The sequence below is a fragment of the Octopus sinensis genome, linkage group LG5 (assembly GCF_006345805.1).
Source record: "Octopus sinensis linkage group LG5, ASM634580v1, whole genome shotgun sequence".
Classification (NCBI taxonomy): Eukaryota; Metazoa; Mollusca; class Cephalopoda; order Octopoda; family Octopodidae; genus Octopus; species Octopus sinensis.
The window spans coordinates 17,866,746-17,883,306 of NC_043001.1; the positions used below are offsets into that span (position 1 = coordinate 17,866,746).

General features: G+C 39.4%; 26 non-coding genes across 26 annotated transcripts; 6 read left to right on the plus strand and 20 right to left on the minus strand.

Moving 5' to 3' along the window:
* Positions 1-40: 40 nt before the first annotated feature.
* Trnaa-ugc lies at positions 41-113 on the minus strand. Its single transcript has one exon. It is a non-coding gene; the product is annotated as a tRNA-Ala (tRNA).
* An 833-nt stretch (positions 114-946) lies between these two features.
* Trnaa-ugc lies at positions 947-1,019 on the minus strand. The gene has a single exon. It is a non-coding gene; the product is annotated as a tRNA-Ala (tRNA).
* Positions 1,020-1,129: 110 nt separating this feature from the next.
* On the minus strand, positions 1,130-1,202 carry Trnaa-ugc. The gene has a single exon. It is a non-coding gene; the product is annotated as a tRNA-Ala (tRNA).
* A 110-nt stretch (positions 1,203-1,312) lies between these two features.
* Trnaa-ugc lies at positions 1,313-1,385 on the minus strand. The gene has a single exon. It is a non-coding gene; the product is annotated as a tRNA-Ala (tRNA).
* Positions 1,386-1,856: 471 nt separating this feature from the next.
* Trnaa-ugc lies at positions 1,857-1,929 on the minus strand. Its single transcript has one exon. It is a non-coding gene; the product is annotated as a tRNA-Ala (tRNA).
* Positions 1,930-2,031: 102 nt separating this feature from the next.
* Trnaa-ugc lies at positions 2,032-2,104 on the minus strand. The gene has a single exon. It is a non-coding gene; the product is annotated as a tRNA-Ala (tRNA).
* A 109-nt stretch (positions 2,105-2,213) lies between these two features.
* Trnaa-ugc lies at positions 2,214-2,286 on the minus strand. Its single transcript has one exon. It is a non-coding gene; the product is annotated as a tRNA-Ala (tRNA).
* Positions 2,287-2,396: 110 nt separating this feature from the next.
* Trnaa-ugc lies at positions 2,397-2,469 on the minus strand. Its single transcript has one exon. It is a non-coding gene; the product is annotated as a tRNA-Ala (tRNA).
* Positions 2,470-2,755: 286 nt separating this feature from the next.
* On the minus strand, positions 2,756-2,828 carry Trnaa-ugc. Its single transcript has one exon. It is a non-coding gene; the product is annotated as a tRNA-Ala (tRNA).
* A 110-nt stretch (positions 2,829-2,938) lies between these two features.
* On the minus strand, positions 2,939-3,011 carry Trnaa-ugc. Its single transcript has one exon. It is a non-coding gene; the product is annotated as a tRNA-Ala (tRNA).
* A 103-nt stretch (positions 3,012-3,114) lies between these two features.
* Trnaa-ugc lies at positions 3,115-3,187 on the minus strand. Its single transcript has one exon. It is a non-coding gene; the product is annotated as a tRNA-Ala (tRNA).
* Positions 3,188-3,296: 109 nt separating this feature from the next.
* On the minus strand, positions 3,297-3,369 carry Trnaa-ugc. Its single transcript has one exon. It is a non-coding gene; the product is annotated as a tRNA-Ala (tRNA).
* Positions 3,370-3,479: 110 nt separating this feature from the next.
* Trnaa-ugc lies at positions 3,480-3,552 on the minus strand. Its single transcript has one exon. It is a non-coding gene; the product is annotated as a tRNA-Ala (tRNA).
* A 286-nt stretch (positions 3,553-3,838) lies between these two features.
* Positions 3,839-3,911, minus strand: Trnaa-ugc. The gene has a single exon. It is a non-coding gene; the product is annotated as a tRNA-Ala (tRNA).
* Positions 3,912-4,021: 110 nt separating this feature from the next.
* Positions 4,022-4,094, minus strand: Trnaa-ugc. The gene has a single exon. It is a non-coding gene; the product is annotated as a tRNA-Ala (tRNA).
* A 103-nt stretch (positions 4,095-4,197) lies between these two features.
* Positions 4,198-4,270, minus strand: Trnaa-ugc. Its single transcript has one exon. It is a non-coding gene; the product is annotated as a tRNA-Ala (tRNA).
* A 109-nt stretch (positions 4,271-4,379) lies between these two features.
* Trnaa-ugc lies at positions 4,380-4,452 on the minus strand. The gene has a single exon. It is a non-coding gene; the product is annotated as a tRNA-Ala (tRNA).
* Positions 4,453-4,553: 101 nt separating this feature from the next.
* Positions 4,554-4,626, minus strand: Trnaa-ugc. The gene has a single exon. It is a non-coding gene; the product is annotated as a tRNA-Ala (tRNA).
* A 2,948-nt stretch (positions 4,627-7,574) lies between these two features.
* Positions 7,575-7,647, plus strand: Trnaa-ugc. Its single transcript has one exon. It is a non-coding gene; the product is annotated as a tRNA-Ala (tRNA).
* A 1,854-nt stretch (positions 7,648-9,501) lies between these two features.
* Positions 9,502-9,574, plus strand: Trnaa-agc. Its single transcript has one exon. It is a non-coding gene; the product is annotated as a tRNA-Ala (tRNA).
* Positions 9,575-9,930: 356 nt separating this feature from the next.
* Trnaa-ugc lies at positions 9,931-10,003 on the plus strand. Its single transcript has one exon. It is a non-coding gene; the product is annotated as a tRNA-Ala (tRNA).
* Positions 10,004-10,183: 180 nt separating this feature from the next.
* On the minus strand, positions 10,184-10,256 carry Trnaa-agc. The gene has a single exon. It is a non-coding gene; the product is annotated as a tRNA-Ala (tRNA).
* A 1,111-nt stretch (positions 10,257-11,367) lies between these two features.
* On the plus strand, positions 11,368-11,440 carry Trnaa-agc. The gene has a single exon. It is a non-coding gene; the product is annotated as a tRNA-Ala (tRNA).
* Positions 11,441-13,332: 1,892 nt separating this feature from the next.
* On the plus strand, positions 13,333-13,405 carry Trnaa-ugc. The gene has a single exon. It is a non-coding gene; the product is annotated as a tRNA-Ala (tRNA).
* A 946-nt stretch (positions 13,406-14,351) lies between these two features.
* On the minus strand, positions 14,352-14,424 carry Trnaa-agc. The gene has a single exon. It is a non-coding gene; the product is annotated as a tRNA-Ala (tRNA).
* Positions 14,425-15,106: 682 nt separating this feature from the next.
* Positions 15,107-15,179, plus strand: Trnaa-agc. The gene has a single exon. It is a non-coding gene; the product is annotated as a tRNA-Ala (tRNA).
* The last annotated feature ends 1,382 nt before the right edge of the window (positions 15,180-16,561 follow it).

Below are 16,561 nucleotides of genomic sequence, written 5' to 3' on the forward strand. Positions count from 1 at the left end.
AAATCAATAGGCAAGTTATGAAAAACAAACGAAACTTCAATGGAGAATCCGGGTATCGACCCCGGTACCTCTCGCATGCAAAGCGAGCGCTCTACCATCTGAGCTAATTCCCCCATCCACAGGTTGCTGATGTTAGATAAATATGAAAGGTTGAAAACAAACCCGGAATATCAAACGTAAATGAAATCAATAGGCAAGTTATGAAAAACAAAAGAAACTTCAATGGAGAATCCTGGTATCGATCCCGCTACCTCTCGAATGCAAAGCGAGCGCTCTACCATCTGAGCTAATTCCCCCCTCACAGGTTGCTGATGTTAGATAAATATGAAAGGTTGAAAACAAACCCGGAATATCAAACGTAAATGAAATCAATAGGCAAGTTATGAAAAACAAAAGAAACTTCAATGGAGAATCCGGGTATCGATGCCGGTACCTCTCGCATGCAAAGCGAGCGCTCTACCATCTGAGCTAATTCCCCCCTCACAGGTTGCTGATGTTAGATAAATATGAAAGGTTGAAAACAAACCCGGAATATCAAACGTAAATGTAATCAATAGGCAAGTTATGAAAAACAAAAGAACTTCAATGGAGAATCCGGGTATCTATCCCGTACCTCTCGCATGCAAAGCGAGCGCTCTACCATCTGAGCTAATTCCCCCATCACAGTTGCTGATGTTAGATAAATATGAAAGTTGAAAACAAACCGGAATATCAAACGTGAATGTAATCAATAGGCAAGTTATGAAAAACAAAAGAAACTTCAATGGAGAATCCGGTCATCGATCCCGGTACCTCTCGCATGCAAATCGAGCGCTCTACCATCTGAGCTAATTCCCCCCTCACAGGTTGCTGATGTTAGATAAATATGAAAGGTTGAAAACAAACCCGGAATATCAAACGTGAATGTAATCAATAGGCAAGTTATGAAAAACAAAAGAAACTTCAATGGAGAATCCGGGTATCGATCCCGGTACCTCTCGCATGCAAAGCGAGCGCTCTACCATCTGAGCTAATTCCCCCCTCCACAGGTTGCTGATGTTAGATAAATATGAAAAGTTGAAAACAAACCCGGAATATCAAAAGTAAATGAAATCAATAGGGAAGGTATGAAAAACAAAAGAAAATTAAATAGAAAATCCGGGTATCGATCCCGGTACCTCTCGCATGCAAAGCGAGCGCTCTACCATCTGAGCTAATTCCCCCTTCCACAGGGGGCTGATGTTAGATAAATATGAAAGGTTGAAAACAAACCCGGAATATCAAAAGTAAGTGAAATCAATAGGCATGTTATGAAAAACAAAAGAAACTTCAATGGAGAATCCGGGTATCGATCCCGGTACCTCTCGCATGCAAAGCGAGCGCTCTACCATCTGAGCTAATTCCCCCTTCCACAGAGGGCTGATGTTAGATAAATATGAAAGGTTGAAAACAAACCCGGAATATCAAAAGTAAGTGAAATCAATAGGCATGTTATGAAAAACAAAAGAAACTTCAATGGAGAATCCGGGTATCGATCCCGGTACCTCTCGCATGCAAAGCGAGCGATCTACCATCTGAGCTAATTCCCCCATCCACAGGTTGCTGATGTTAGATAAATATGAAAGGTTGAAAACAAACCCGGAATATCAAACGTAAATGAAATCAATAGGCAAGTTATGAAAAACAAAAGAAACTTCAATGGAGAATCCGGGTATCGATCCCGGTACCTCTCGCATGCAAATCGAGCGCTCTACCATCTGAGCCAATTCCACCCTCCACAGGTTGCTGATGTTAGATAAATAATAAAAAACAAAACACGGAATATCAAACGTAAATGAAATCAATAGGCAAGTTATGAAAAACAAATGAAACTTCAATGGAGAATCCGGGTATCGATCCCGGTACCTCTCGCATGCAAAGCGAGCGCTCTACCATCTGAGCTAATTCCCCATGTTGCTGATGTTAGATAAATATGAAAGTTGAAAACGAACCCGGAATATCAAACGTAAATGTAATCAATAAGCAAGTTATGAAAAACAAAAGAAACTTCAATGGAGAATCCGGGTATCGATCCCGGTACCTCTCGCATGCAAAGCGAGCGCTCTACCATCTGAGCTAATTCCCCCATCACAGGTTGCTGATGTTAGATAAATATGAAAGGTTGAAAACAAACCCGGAATATCAAACGTGAATGTAATCAATAGGCAAGTTATGAAAAACAAAAGAAACTTCAATGGAGAATCCGGGTATCGATCCCGGTACCTCTCGCATGCAAAACGAGCGCTCTACCATCTGAGCCAATTCCCCCCTCCACAGGTTGCTGATGTTAGATAAATATGAAACGTTGAAAACAAACCCGGAATATCAAACGTCAATGAAATCAATAAGCATGTTATGAAAAACAAAAGAAACTTCAATGGAGAATCCGGGTATCGATCCCGGTACCTCTCGCATGCAAAGCGAGCGCTCTACCATCTGAGCCAATTCCCCCCTCCACAGGTTGCTGATGTTAGATAAATATGAAAAGTTGAAAACAAACCCGGAATATCAAACGTAAATGAAATCAATAGGCAAGTTATGAAAAACAAATGAAACTTCAATGGAGAAACCGGGTATCGATCCCGGTACCCCTCGCATGCAAAGCGAGCGCTCTACCATCCGAACTAATTCCCCATGTTGCTGATGTTAGATAAATATGAAAAGTTGAAAACGAACCCGGAATATCAAACGTAAATGTAATCAATAAGCAAGTTATGAAAAACAAAAGAAACTTCAATGGAGAATCCGGGTATCGATCCCGGTACCTCTCGCATGCAAAGCGAGCGCTCTACCATCTGAGCTAATTCCCCCTTCCACAGGTTGCTGATGTTAGATAAATATGAAAAGTTGAAAACAAACCCGGAATATCAAACGTAAATGAAATCAATAGGCAAGTTATGAAAAACAAAAGAAACTTCAATGGAGAATCCGGGTATCGATCCCGGTACCTCTCGCATGCAAAGCGAGCGCTCTACCATCTGAGCTAATTCCCCATGTTGCTGATGTTAGATAAATATGAAAAGTTGAAAACGAACCCGGAATATCAAACGTAAATGTAATCAATAAGCAAGTTATGAAAAACAAAAGAAACTTCAATGGAGAATCCGGGTATCGATCCCGGTACCTCTCGCATGCAAAGCGAGCGCTCTACCATCTGAGCTAATTCCCCCATCACAGGTTGCTGATGTTAGATAAATATGAAAGGTTGAAAACAAACCCGGAATATCAAACGTGAATATAATCAATAGGCAAGTTATGAAAAACAAAAGAAACTTCAATGGAGAATCCGGGTATCGATCCCGGTACCTCTCGCATGCAAAACGAGCGCTCTACCATCTGAGCCAATTCCCCCCTCCACAGGTTGCTGATGTTAGATAAATATGAAACGTTGAAAACAAACCCGGAATATCAAACGTCAATGAAATCAATAAGCATGTTATGAAAAACAAAAGAAACTTCAATGGAGAATCCGGGTATCGATCCCGGTACCTCTCGCATGCAAAGCGAGCGCTCTACCATCTGAGCCAATTCCCCCCTCCACAGGTTGCTGATGTTAGATAAATATGAAAAGTGAAAACACAAACCCGGAATATCAAACGTAATGAAATCAATAGGCAAGTTATGAAAAACAAATGAAACTTCAATGGAGAAACCGGGTATCGATCCCGGTACCCCTCGCATGCAAAGCGAGCGCTCTACCATCCGAACTAATTCCCCATGTTGCTGATGTTAGATAAATATGAAAAGTTGAAAACGAACCCGGAATATCAAACGTAAATGTAATCAATAAGCAAGTTATGAAAAACAAAAGAAACTTCAATGGAGAATCCGGGTATCGATCCCGGTACCTCTCGCATGCAAAGCGAGCGCTCTACCATCTGAGCTAATTCCCCCTTCCACAGGTTGCTGATGTTAGATAAATATGAAAAGTTGAAAACAAACCCGGAATATCAAACGTAAATGAAATCAATAGGCAAGTTATGAAAAACAAAAGAAACTTCAATGGAGAATCCGGGTATCGATCCCGGTACCTCTCGCATGCAAAGCGAGCGCTCTACCATCTGAGCTAATTCCCCATGTTGCTGATGTTAGATAAATATGAAAAGTTGAAAACGAACCCGGAATATCAAACGTAAATGTAATCAATAAGCAAGTTATGAAAAACAAAAGAAACTTCAATGGAGAATCCGGGTATCGATCCCGGTACCCCTCGCATGCAAAGCGAGCGCTCTACCATCTGAGCTAATTCCCCCTTCCACAGGTTGCTGATGTTAGATAAATATGAAAGTTGAAAACAAACCCGGAATATCAAACGTAAATGAAATCAATAGGCAAGTTATGAAAAACAAATGAAACTTCAATGGAGAATCCGGGTATCGATCCCGGTACCTCTCGCATGCAAAGCGAGCGCTCTACCATCTGAGCTAATTCCCCATGTTGCTGATGTTAGATAAATGAAAAGTTGAAAACGAACCCGGAATATCAAACGTAAATGTAATCAATAAGCAAGTTATGAAAAACAAAAGAAACTTCAATGGAGAATCCGGGTATCGATCCCGGTACCTCTCGCATGCAAAGCGAGCGCTCTACCATCTGAGCTAATTCCCCCTTCCACAGGTTGCTGATGTTAGATAAATATGAAAAGTTGAAAACAAACCCGGAATATCAAACGTAAATGAAATCAATAGGCAAGTTATGAAAAACAAATGAAACTTCAATGGAGAATCCGGGTATCGATCCCGGTACCTATCGCATGCAAAGCGAGCGCTGTACCATCTGAGCTAATTCCCCATTCCACAGGCTTTCGAATGTAAATAAAATGGAATGAAGTAATAGACAAGTTATTAAAACAAAAATAGCTGCAGTGGAGAATCTGGGCATTGATCCCGTACCTCTCGCATGCAAAGCGAGCGCTCTACCACCTTAATTAATCCACCTGGACAGCTGCAGCGAACGATTTTGTGCATATGAAATGTTGAAAATGAAATCAAGTGATAGACAAGTTATTAAAAACAAAAGCAGCGTTATTGGAGAATACGGATATCGAACCCGCTAGCTCTCGTATGCCAAATAAGCGCACTACCACTTGAGCTGAACCTCCCTGTTGGCAACCATGGACGTTTGTTATGCATATGAAAACAAAAACAAATCATAGAACTTAAAACGTATAAGGTGCCCAAATAACAGACAACGAAATTAATTTCACAGGGAAATCCGGTTATTTTCTATTACTTCTCACACGTAAAGCGAGCGTTCTGCCAACAGAGCCAGTTTCATGGTTAGTAATTATGGCTTTTGTTATGTATATTAAAATGACAAAAGAAGCCGGAATTTCGAAAGTAATGTTATGAAAATGCAACGCAGCTTTCCTGAAGAATCCGGGAATTGACACCGGTGCCTCTCGTATGTAAAGCGTAACAAACAAAAGTATTTTTTATGATATTCCGGGTTGGTTTTCAACTTTTCATATGGATAACAAACAACCTAATCTGTCAACTTGGGAATTAGCTCAGATGGTAGAGCGCTCGCTTTGCATGCGAGAGGTACCGGGATCGATACCCGGATTCTCCAACAAATCTTCCTTCGTTTTCAGTAATTTGTTAATTGCTATATTTCATTTTCATTTAGTTTTGAAATTCGGGAATTTAAAAAAATTCATATACATAACAAAACTGACGCTCACCAGGGAATTGTCTCAGACGGCAGAGTGCTCAACTTGCATAGTAGAGTTACCGTTATCAATGCCATCATTCTCCAATGGCGCTGCTTTGTCTTTAATAACTTGTCTATTACATGATATCTTTTTCGATTTCTTTTGAATTTCTGGGGCTTTTAAATAATATTCATATACATAGCAAAACCTATATTTACTCAGCATAGAATTAGCTCACGATGTAGGGCACTCGCTTTACATGCGATATGTACCGGGAGCAGCTCACGGATTCTCCAGTAATATGACTTTTGCTTCCATATCTTATCTCTTGTTTCATTTCATTTTCATTTTATTTTTTAAATACTCTCTTTACTCTTTTACTGGTTTCAGTCATTTGACTGCGGCCATGCTGGAGCACCGCCTTTTTAGTCGAGCAAATCGACCCCAGGACTTATTCTTTGGAAGCCTAGTACTTATTCTATCGGTCTCTTTTGCAGGATCACTAAGTTACGGGGATGTAAACACACCAGCATTGGTTTTATTAGCGATGTTGGGGGACAAACACAGACACACAGCACACACACACACATACATATATATACATATATATATATATATATATATATATATATATATATATATATATATATATATATATATATATATATACACATATACATATATACGACGGGCTACTTTCAGTTTCCGTCTCCCAAATCCACTCACAAGGCTTTGGTCGGCCCGAGGTTATAGTAGAAGACACTTGTCCAAGGTGTCACGCAGTGGGACTGAACCCGGAACCATGTTGTTGGTAAGCAAGCTACTTACCACACAGCCACTCCTGCCGGTTTTTTTTTGGGGGGGGGGAATTTTCATATACACAAAAAAAACCTCTGTCTTTAATTCTGGGATGATTTTAAATTTTCATATACAAAACAAAAGCACATGATACGGCTTCAGTCACTGCCCGGGGAATTAGCTCCGGCTGTAGATCGCCTGCTTTGCATGTGAGAGGTGTCGGTATCAATACCATGATTTTCCAATTGAGATGCTTTGTTTTTAATAACTTGTCTATTGCTTGATATCTTTCTCAATTTCTTTTGAATTTCTGGGTCTGGGAAACCTATATTTACTCAGCGTAGAATTAGCTCAGAATATAGGGCGCTCGTTTTGTATGCGGTATATTACGGGATCAGCTCACGGTTTCTCCAGTAATACTACTTTTGTTTTGATATCTTGTCTCCTTTTTCACTTCATTTTCATTTACTTTTGAGATTCCCAGATTTTTTCTTAAATTTTCATATACGTAAAAATACTCTTGTTTGTTAAGTGGGGAAATAATTGAGAGGGTAACGCGCTCGCTTTGTGTGCGGGTGGTTCCGATATCGATTCCCGGATTATTCAGGAATGCTGCCTTTCAATTTAATAACAATTGTTTTATTTCATATCATTTACTTTTGAAAATTCCGTTTTTTTTTTTCTTTCATTTCATAAAGAATCAAAAAATATACGTAACAAACGCCGGGGGTCACCAACCGGCAAATTGGTTCTTTGGTAGATCCCTCGCTTTGCATGTGTGAGATACCAGGATCAATGTCCGGGAATCTCCAGTGAAACTAATCTAGTTACCTATAAGTTGATTTCATTTTCATATATGTTTTAAATTCTGCGATTTTTTTTTTCATATGCATTACAAACATCCACGGCCGCTAGGGGGTAGTATAGCTCAAGTGATAGTGCGCTCGATTGGCATGCCAGAGGTACGGGGATCGATGTCCACATTCACCAATAATGCTACTTTTGTTTTTAATAACTTGTCTATTACTTGATTTCATTTAGTTTTGATATTCCGGCTTTGTTTCGAACATTTCATATGCACAACAAACGTCCGAGGTAGTTGTCCGGGGAATTAGCTCAGATGGTAGAGCGCTCGCTTTGCATGCGAGAGGTACCGGGATCGATACCCGGATTCTCCATTAAGACTTTTTTTCATTTTATTAAATATTCATATATATATTACTAAAAGCCTCTTAATTTGGCTCTTAACTTGGGAATTAGCCCAGGTAGTAGATCTCTTGTCTTTCGTGCGAGAAGTATCGGGGTCGGGCCCGGATTCTCAAAAAAAGTTTCTTTTGTTTTTAATAACTTGTCTATTACATTATTTCATTTACTTTTGATATTCCGGGTTTGTTTTCAAGTTTTCGTATGCATAACAAACGTCTGTTCCCTCAGACGGGGAAGTATCTCAGATGGTAGAGCGCTCACTTTGCATGCGAGAGGTCCCGCGGTCTATACCCAGTTTCTCCAACGAATCTTCTTCCGTTCTTAATTTATATTTTATTTCATTTCAATTTAGTTATGAAATTCGGGATTTTTTAAAAATTGTCATAGATATCACAAAATCCTTTGAGCGCCAACCTAGGAATTATCTCAGACGGTAGATCGGTCGCTTTACATGTGGAAGGTGACGGTACCAATGCTATGATTCTCCCCCATGTCTATTACTTGAAGTCTTTCGCAATTTCTCTTGAATTTCCGAGGATTATTTTAAATATTCTTATCCATAACAAATCCTATGTTTGCTCAACATAGAATTAGCTCAGAATATACAACGTGCAGATTGCATGCGATATGTACCGGGATCAGTACACGGATTCTCCAAAAGTGATTTTCTTCTGAGAGGTACCGGGATCGAAGTCCGGATTCTCCACTGGAACTAATTTCGTTTTCAATAACTTGTCAATTACTTGAGTTCGATTTCAATTGCTTTTTAAATTCCACGATTTTTTTTTTTTTTGTAATTTTCATATACATATAGGCGCAGGAGTGGCTGTGTGGTAAGTAGCTTGCTTACCAACCACTTGATTCTGGGTTCTGTCCCACTGCTTGGCACCTTGGGCATGTGTCTTCTACTATAGCCTCGAGTCGACCAAACTTGTGAGTGGATTCGGTAAACGGAAACTGAAAGAAGCCCGTCGTATATATGTATGTATGTGTGTGTGTGTGTGTGTGTGTGTGTGTGTGTGTGTGTGTGTGTGTGTGTCTGCGTTTGTCCTCCCACAATAGTTTGACAACCGATATTGGTGTGTTTAAGTCTCCGTAACTCAGCAGTTCGGCAAAAGTAGCCGATAGAATAAGTACTAGGCATACAAAGAATAAGTCCTGGGGTCGATTTGTTCCACCAACGCTGGTGCTCCAGCATGGCCGCAGTCAAAAAACTGAAAAAAAAAAAAGAATGCATCACAAACACCGATAGTCGCTTACCGGGAGTTTGTCTCAAGTGGTGGAAGGCTCGTTCTGCATGATAGAGACGTACCGGATGTCTTATGAAGAAAGGCTGAAGACGCTCGACCTTTATTCTCTAGAAAAACGACGGCGCCGTGGAGATCTCATTCTTGCTCACAACATCATGAGCGGAAAGTGTAACCTCTCGAAAGGGCTGTTCTTCACTCCTGCTTCAGAGCGTCGGCTGCGGGGTCACTCCGAAAAGCTCTATCTGTGATGATTTCATCTCAATCGAAGGAGAGGGGCTTTCTCCGTCCGGGTTGCGGATCCGTGGAATAAGCTGCTGGACGAGATGGTGAAGATGTCGACGGCCGCTCGGTTCAAAGTCTCCCTTGACCACAAATGGCCTGAACTCTTTGCATGAACACCACCCTGTACATAACTCCATGTCCTCCTACTTGCTTTTTGCTTTTTGAGCCAAAAAATTAACTTAACTTACTTCCGATCTCATTAAGCTGTCTATTACTTGCTTTCATTTAGTTTTCATATTCCGGCTTTGTTTCCAGCATTTCATATGCACAACAAACGACCGAAGTTTGCCGGCTGGGGAATTAGCTCAGATGGTAGAGCGCTCGCTTAGCATGCGAGAGGTACCGGGATCGATACCCGGATTCTCCAATATAGTAAAGTGTTTTGATTTTGTCGAGTTATATCGAAAGAATGCCCTTATTTTCCTTTAATTTTGAAATTCCAGGATTTTTTTTTCAAATTTTCGTATAAGAAAAAACAATTATGTTGCTAACTGGGGAATTATCTCAGATACTCTCGTATACATAACAAATTCTATCAGCGACCGGGTTCAGACGGTAGAGCGCTCGCTTTGAATGTGAGAGTTACCGGGATCGATAACCAGATTCTCCAATGAAGCTACTTTTATTCTTAATAACTTGTATTTTCCTTCATTTCATTTACATTTCAAATTCAAGGTTTATTTTTATTTTCATATACATAACAAAAAGTTTTGATCCCTAACCGGGGAATTAGCTCAGTTGGTAGAGCGCTCGCTTTGCATGCGAGAGGTACCGGGATCGATATCCGGATTCTCCAACGACGTGTAATTCGTTTTTAATAATTTGTCTATTACTCGATTTCATTTTCATATAGTTTTGAAATTCTGAGGATTTTCTTTTTAAATTTTCATAAACCATTGGTCACTAATCGGGCAATTAGCTTTCATGAGAAATCAAGTAGTACAAAAAACATTAATTAAATCAAAAGTATCTGCCTTGGAGAATCCGGGCATCGATCCCGGTACCTCTCGCATGCTAAGCGAGCGCTCTACCATCTGAGCTAATTCCCCAGACCATCCAATGAAGCTACTTTCGTTTTTAATATCTCGTCTGTTACTTGATTTCATTTAGTTTTGAAACACAATGGATTTTTAAAAAAAATTTATATGTGTATAACAAAAGCCTGTAAACGCTGACCAGGTGGTAGAGTGCTCACCTTGCATGCGAGAGGTACATGATCGATGCCCAGATTCTCCAATGAACTTACTTTTGTTTTTAATAACTTCTAAATTACTTTATTTCAATGAGTTTTGATATTCCGTATTTGTTTTGAATTTCTCGTATGCGAGTGGCTGTGTGCTAACCAACCACATGGTTCCGGGTTCAGTCCCACTGCGTGGCACCTTGGGCAAATGTCTTCTGCTATAGCCCCGGGCCGACCAATGCCTTGTGAGTGGATTTGGTAGACGGAAACTGAAAGAAGCCTGTTGTATATATGTATATATATATATATATATATATATATATATGTGTGTGTGTGTGTGTGTGTGTGTGTGTGTGTGTGTGTGTCTGTGTTTGTCCCCCTAGCATTGCTTGACAACCGATGCTGGTGTGTTTACGTCCCCGTCACTTAGCGGTTCAGCAAAAGAGACCGATAGAATAAGTACTGGGCTTACAAAGTATAAGTCCCTGGGTCGATTTGCTCGACTAAAGGCGGTGCTCCAGCATGGCCGCAGTCAAATGACTGAAACAAGTAAAAGAGTAAAAGAGTATATGATACACATTGTGTCAGTGACCGGGAAATTTGCTCAGATGGTAGAACACTCGCTTTGCATGCGAGAGTTTCCTAGTTCAATACCTGTACTTTTCAATGAAGTTTCTTTTTGCTTTTAATAACTTGCCAATAATTTGATTTCATTTTCATTTAGTTTTAAAATTCCGGGATCTTTTAAAAATATTTCGTATACATAGAGAAATCCTTTATTTGCTAACCAGAGAATTATTTTAGATGGTAGGCCGATCGCTTTGCACGCGAAAGGTACCGAGATCAATGTCCGCATTCTCCAATAATACTACTTTTGTTTTTAATGACTCGTCTATTACTTGATTTCATTTAGTTTTGATAGTCCGGCTTTGTTTCCAACACTTCATATGCAGGACAAACGTCTAGAATCACCGAACGGGGAATTAGCTCAGATGGTAGAGCGCTCGCTTAGCATGCGAGAGGTACCGGGATCGATACCCGGATTCTCCAAGGACGATACTTTTGATTTAATTAATGTTTTTTCTACTACTTGATTTCTTTTGCATTTAGCTTCGAAATTCCGGATTCTTTAAAACCTATAGTTGGTTCTGCGGAGTTAGTCAGCTTGTGGAACGCTTATTTTGCGTGTGCCACAGGTACCTAGATCGATGCTCGGATTCTACAATGAATTTTCTTTAAGTTTTAATATCTTGTCTATTACTTGATTTCATTTTCTTTTGGTATTAAAATTGTCATATGCACATGATACGCATTCAATCTTTAAAGTGCTCGCTTTGCATGTTAGAGGTACCGGGATCGATATACGGTTTCTCCAATGAAGCTACTTTTGTTTTTAATAACTTGCTTATTGCTTCATTTCATTTTCATTTACATTTGAAATTCCGAGATATTTTTTTTCATATACATATCAAAAACATCTGGCCCCTAACCGGGGAATTAGCTGTGTTTCACTAATATAATTATTACTTCATTTCATTTCTTCAGCCTTGGGTTGGTTAACTTTTTCCTTTTCCATATGAAAAGGAAAATAAGGATGGATAGGAGATACCTGTCGCATGGAATATTTCTGAAAAGATGGACAACTGTAGCAAGAGTGTTGAGAGTAAATGAACTTGTTTGGACGAGAAATTAAAGAGTCTACCAAAGGATTCAGTGTTGGAATGTGGTTTGTGGGGTCGGCCACGTGCCTCACTTCATAATTGCTTTTTTCATTCATTTTTGTTTTTCATCCGAATTTTATACTTATTTATCCACGATTCTATAATTATATTTATCTTCATGCTGTTGTTCCATTTGTCCCCCGACCCCTTGTCTGTCCTCGTATCGTCCACTTTTTTTCTTTTTTTTTTACCTTTATGTTGAATAAAGAAAAGAGATTTGAAATTCCGAGATTTTAAAAAAAATTTTCATGTACATGACAAAAACTTATAATTGCTAACCGGGGGATTCTCTCTCGGGTGGTATGGCGCTCGCTATGCATGCGTGAGGAACAGGGATCGATGCTTGGATTCTCCAATGAAGCTACTTCTGTTTTTAATAACTTGTATACTTCATTTAATTTACTTTTGAAATTCCGGGTATTCTTTTTAATTTTCATATACACAGCAAAAAGCGGTATTTACTATCCGGGGAATTAGCTCAGGTGGTTGGACGCTCGCTTTGCATAGGTGATGTAGCGGGTTCGATGTCTGGATTCTCCAGTGTAGCTAATTTTGTTCTTAATAGCTTGAGTGAGATTGTTTTCATTTACTTTTGAAGTTCCGTTTTTTTTTTTGTTTTTTGATTTTTTGTTTTGTTTTAATTTTCATATCCACAGCAAAAACTAATAGTTGCTAACTGTGGAATTGTCTCAGAAGGTAGAGCGCCAGCTTTTCATGCGAGAGGTTCCGCGATCGATGCTACGATTCTTCAATAAATCTTTTGTTTTTTAATATCTTGTGTGTTACTTGATTTCATTTCCATTTCCTCTAGAAATTCTATGATTTCATTAATTTTTATGTAAATAACAAAAACTGATCGGTCCTAGCCGGTTCATTAGGGTGGACGATACAAGAACAGACAAGGGTTCGGGGGGACAAATGGAACAACAACATGAAAATAAACATAATTATAGAATCGAGGATAAATAAACATAAACATAAATAGCTTTATTAGAAAATCCGAGCTTCAAACACGGTACTTCAGGAATGCATCGACCCCAGAGCTCAAATAGCGAATATTTTATTGACCCCGGAAGGGTGAAAGGCAAAGTCGACCTCGGCCGCTAAGTATTTCGCCCGGAGTGCTAACGATTCCGTCAGCTCGCCGCGTTTATTAACAAAGAATTAACACATTTATTAATAAAGTATTAATACATAAGAAAAGCCAGATCAGTAGGAGATGGGGAATTAGCTCAGATGGTAGAGCGCTCGCTTTGCATGCGAGAGGTACCGGGATCGATACCCGGATTCTCCACATTACCCAACAATTTTGTTAATTCTAATATATTTGTTTTAGTTCTAATGTTTCAAAATTTGATACAAGGCCAGCAATTTCGAGTGAGGGTGTAAATCGATTACATGGGCTTGCATTCCAACCACATGGCTCTGGGTTCAGTCCCACTGCAAATCTCATTGGGCAGGTGTATTCTGTCAAAGCCACGGCCGATCAAAGCCTGGCGAGTGGATTTGGTCGACGGAAAGTAGAAGCCCGTCGTATGCATACACACATACATGTATATATGTATCTATATATCTACGTATGTATCTATGTGTGTGTGTTTCTGTGTCTGTTTTGTCTCCTACCACCGCTTGACGTCTGGTGTTGGTGTGTTTATGTCCCCGTAACTTAGCGTTTCGGCAGAAAGGACCGAGAGAATGAATGCAAGGCTTTGAAAAATAATGTCGTAGGGATAATTTGTTCGACTGAAACCATTCAAGGCGGTGCTCCAGTATGGCCGCGATCAAATGACTGAAACTACTAACAGATAAAATATTATATATTGTATAGAGTAACAACACAGTTACTATGGTGACGAAATAAACACTTACATACTCCCTTTGCCGAACCTCTTGTTGAGTGAGACGTAAATAAACCAACACCGGTCATTAAGTGGTGGTGGTGACGGTGGACAAACACACGCACGCACATACAACACTCATATATACATACGAACAAGTACACACACACACACACAGGTACATAGTCTATGCTCAGCTTTTGCCGTCTCTCGACACTGAAACATGTCATCTGAAACATTCTGTATTTGAAGTCTTTCAGCTTTTATGAATTTGCAGTGATCAATAAACCGAATATATTCAGAAAAAGATAAATTTTGAACTTGTGTGTAATGTTGTTATATGTAAAACTGAAGCACACAAGAACCAAAAGTAAAAAAAAAAAAAAAATGAATGACATTGATTGGAGAATCCGGGCATCGATCCCGGTACCTCTCGCATGCTAAGCGAGCGCTCTACCATCTGAGCTAATTCCCCAACGGTGATCCAGTTTCTCTGTTAGTATTTGAATATTAAAGCGTCGGCTGATTATGTCGTTTGCTTTTAGTCATCTTTCGATATTCGCGCCCGCTTGTGTGCGTGCGTGTGTGTGTGTGTGTGTATGTGTGTGTGTGTGTGTGTGTGTGTGTGTGTGTGTGTGTGTGTGTGTGTGTGTGTGTGTGTGTGTGTGTGTGTGTGTGTGTGTGTGTGTCAGTGTCTTTGAGTTTGTGTTTGTTCTCCATCACCGCTTGATAACCAGTTTGAGATTATTACCCGCTCCCGTAATCTAGCGGTTCGACAAAAGGAAAAGGGTAAATAAATACCAGAATTAAAAGATGAATCCGGGGGACGATCTGCTCGACTAATTCGTTTTAGTTGTTGCTCCAGCATGGCTTCAGTTCAATAGGTGTAACAGGGAAAGGAAAAACAATAGGTGAAGCGTATCCAACAGCAACATTGAAAACGAGCAGGGTACACTTAAATATTTAAATGCCAAACTATAAAGCTTACCCAGGGGAATTAGCTCAAAGACACTGACACACACACGCACACACACGCACACACAACACACACACACACACAAGCGCGCACGTGAATATCGAACGATGACTAAAAGCAAACGGCATAATCAGCCAACGCTTTCATATTCAAATACTAACAGAGAAGTTGGGTCATCGTTGGGGAATTAGCTCAGATGGTAGAGCGCTCGCTTAGCATGCGAGAGGTACCGGGATCGATGCCCGGATTCTCCAAATGAAATCACTTAATGGTTTTTTTTTATATTGATTGATAATACTTGTTACGAGTTTCGAAATAACTGTATTATTCTCGATTTCATTCTTCTGTTTTGTTAAAATTTTTTTTTTGTTACCGAATACATTCGGTTATTTATTAATATATTTGAACATGCAATTTCATGAGCCCTAAAAAAGAAGATTTAAATGTTTTAGCCGATACATACACATACGCGTGCCATGTACACACATAAACAAATAGTAGTGTTTATTTATAATATGTAGACCTGTTTGTGTGTGCGTAATGTGGGAGCATGTATGTATATATGTATGCATGCATGTATGTATGTACACAGACATGCAGGAAGTAAATAGACACCTTTGATTTTCAAAACCTTTTATTTAATACGCAAAGCGAACATTTGAATTGTAATCGATAGGTAGGACTACACACTTTAGTATTTAGTTGACATTCCTTTTGCAGTTTTTAATTCAGAATCTCTTTTTGGCATTGAACTGATGAGCTTTGTGATTGTCTCTTGTGGGTGTTTTCTTCTAGCTGCTCGTCTATAATAACCAGCCTTATGCAGATATGTAACACATCTTCTTGGACTAACTTCTAGCTGTTTTGCAACGTCAGAAGCCTTCGAACGGGGTTCGTTTTCCACAAATCTTCAAACAGCGAAGCTTCTTTTCGAGGGCCTAGGTCGGCAGGAACAAGAATCTGTTAATTCTTTTCCTTGGTTTTTAAATTGCACTATAATTCTATTAACAGGAGCAAGAGGAATTTGAAGATTTTCAGCAATTTTTCGCTGGCTAAGACCAGCCTCAGATTGCCCAATAATACAACATTTTTGAAAATCTGACAGTTCTGCTGAACTTTTTGTGCGTGGCAGGGTTACTCTTCGCAGATGTTTAATATAATGGCACCTGGAATAAAAAAGAATAATTACACTGTAAATTTTACACCGCTGAAACCATTATTAAGACGCTCAGATCAGAAATTTTAAAACTTAAAGGTGTCTATTTACTTCCTGCATATCTGTGTATATATATATATATATATATATATATATATATATATATATATATATCTATATATATAAGGAGATAAATAAAAATATGCATACATACAAACATATATGTACGTACCTACATCTACATGTATATATACATGCATATATAAATAATTATACGGGAGTACAGGACATCACATAAGACGTAGAAACGGAAAAAGCCAAAAAACAAAAAACAAGAAACGGAAACGAAAAACAAATACAGGACGAGCTACACAAGGACAAAACCCCCGTCATCAGCTGTGCGCTAGAGGAGTCAGGCATGTTTCGAAGGCATAACAGAACACTAATCCAATAGGCCTTCCTGCGAGAGAATTAAAATAA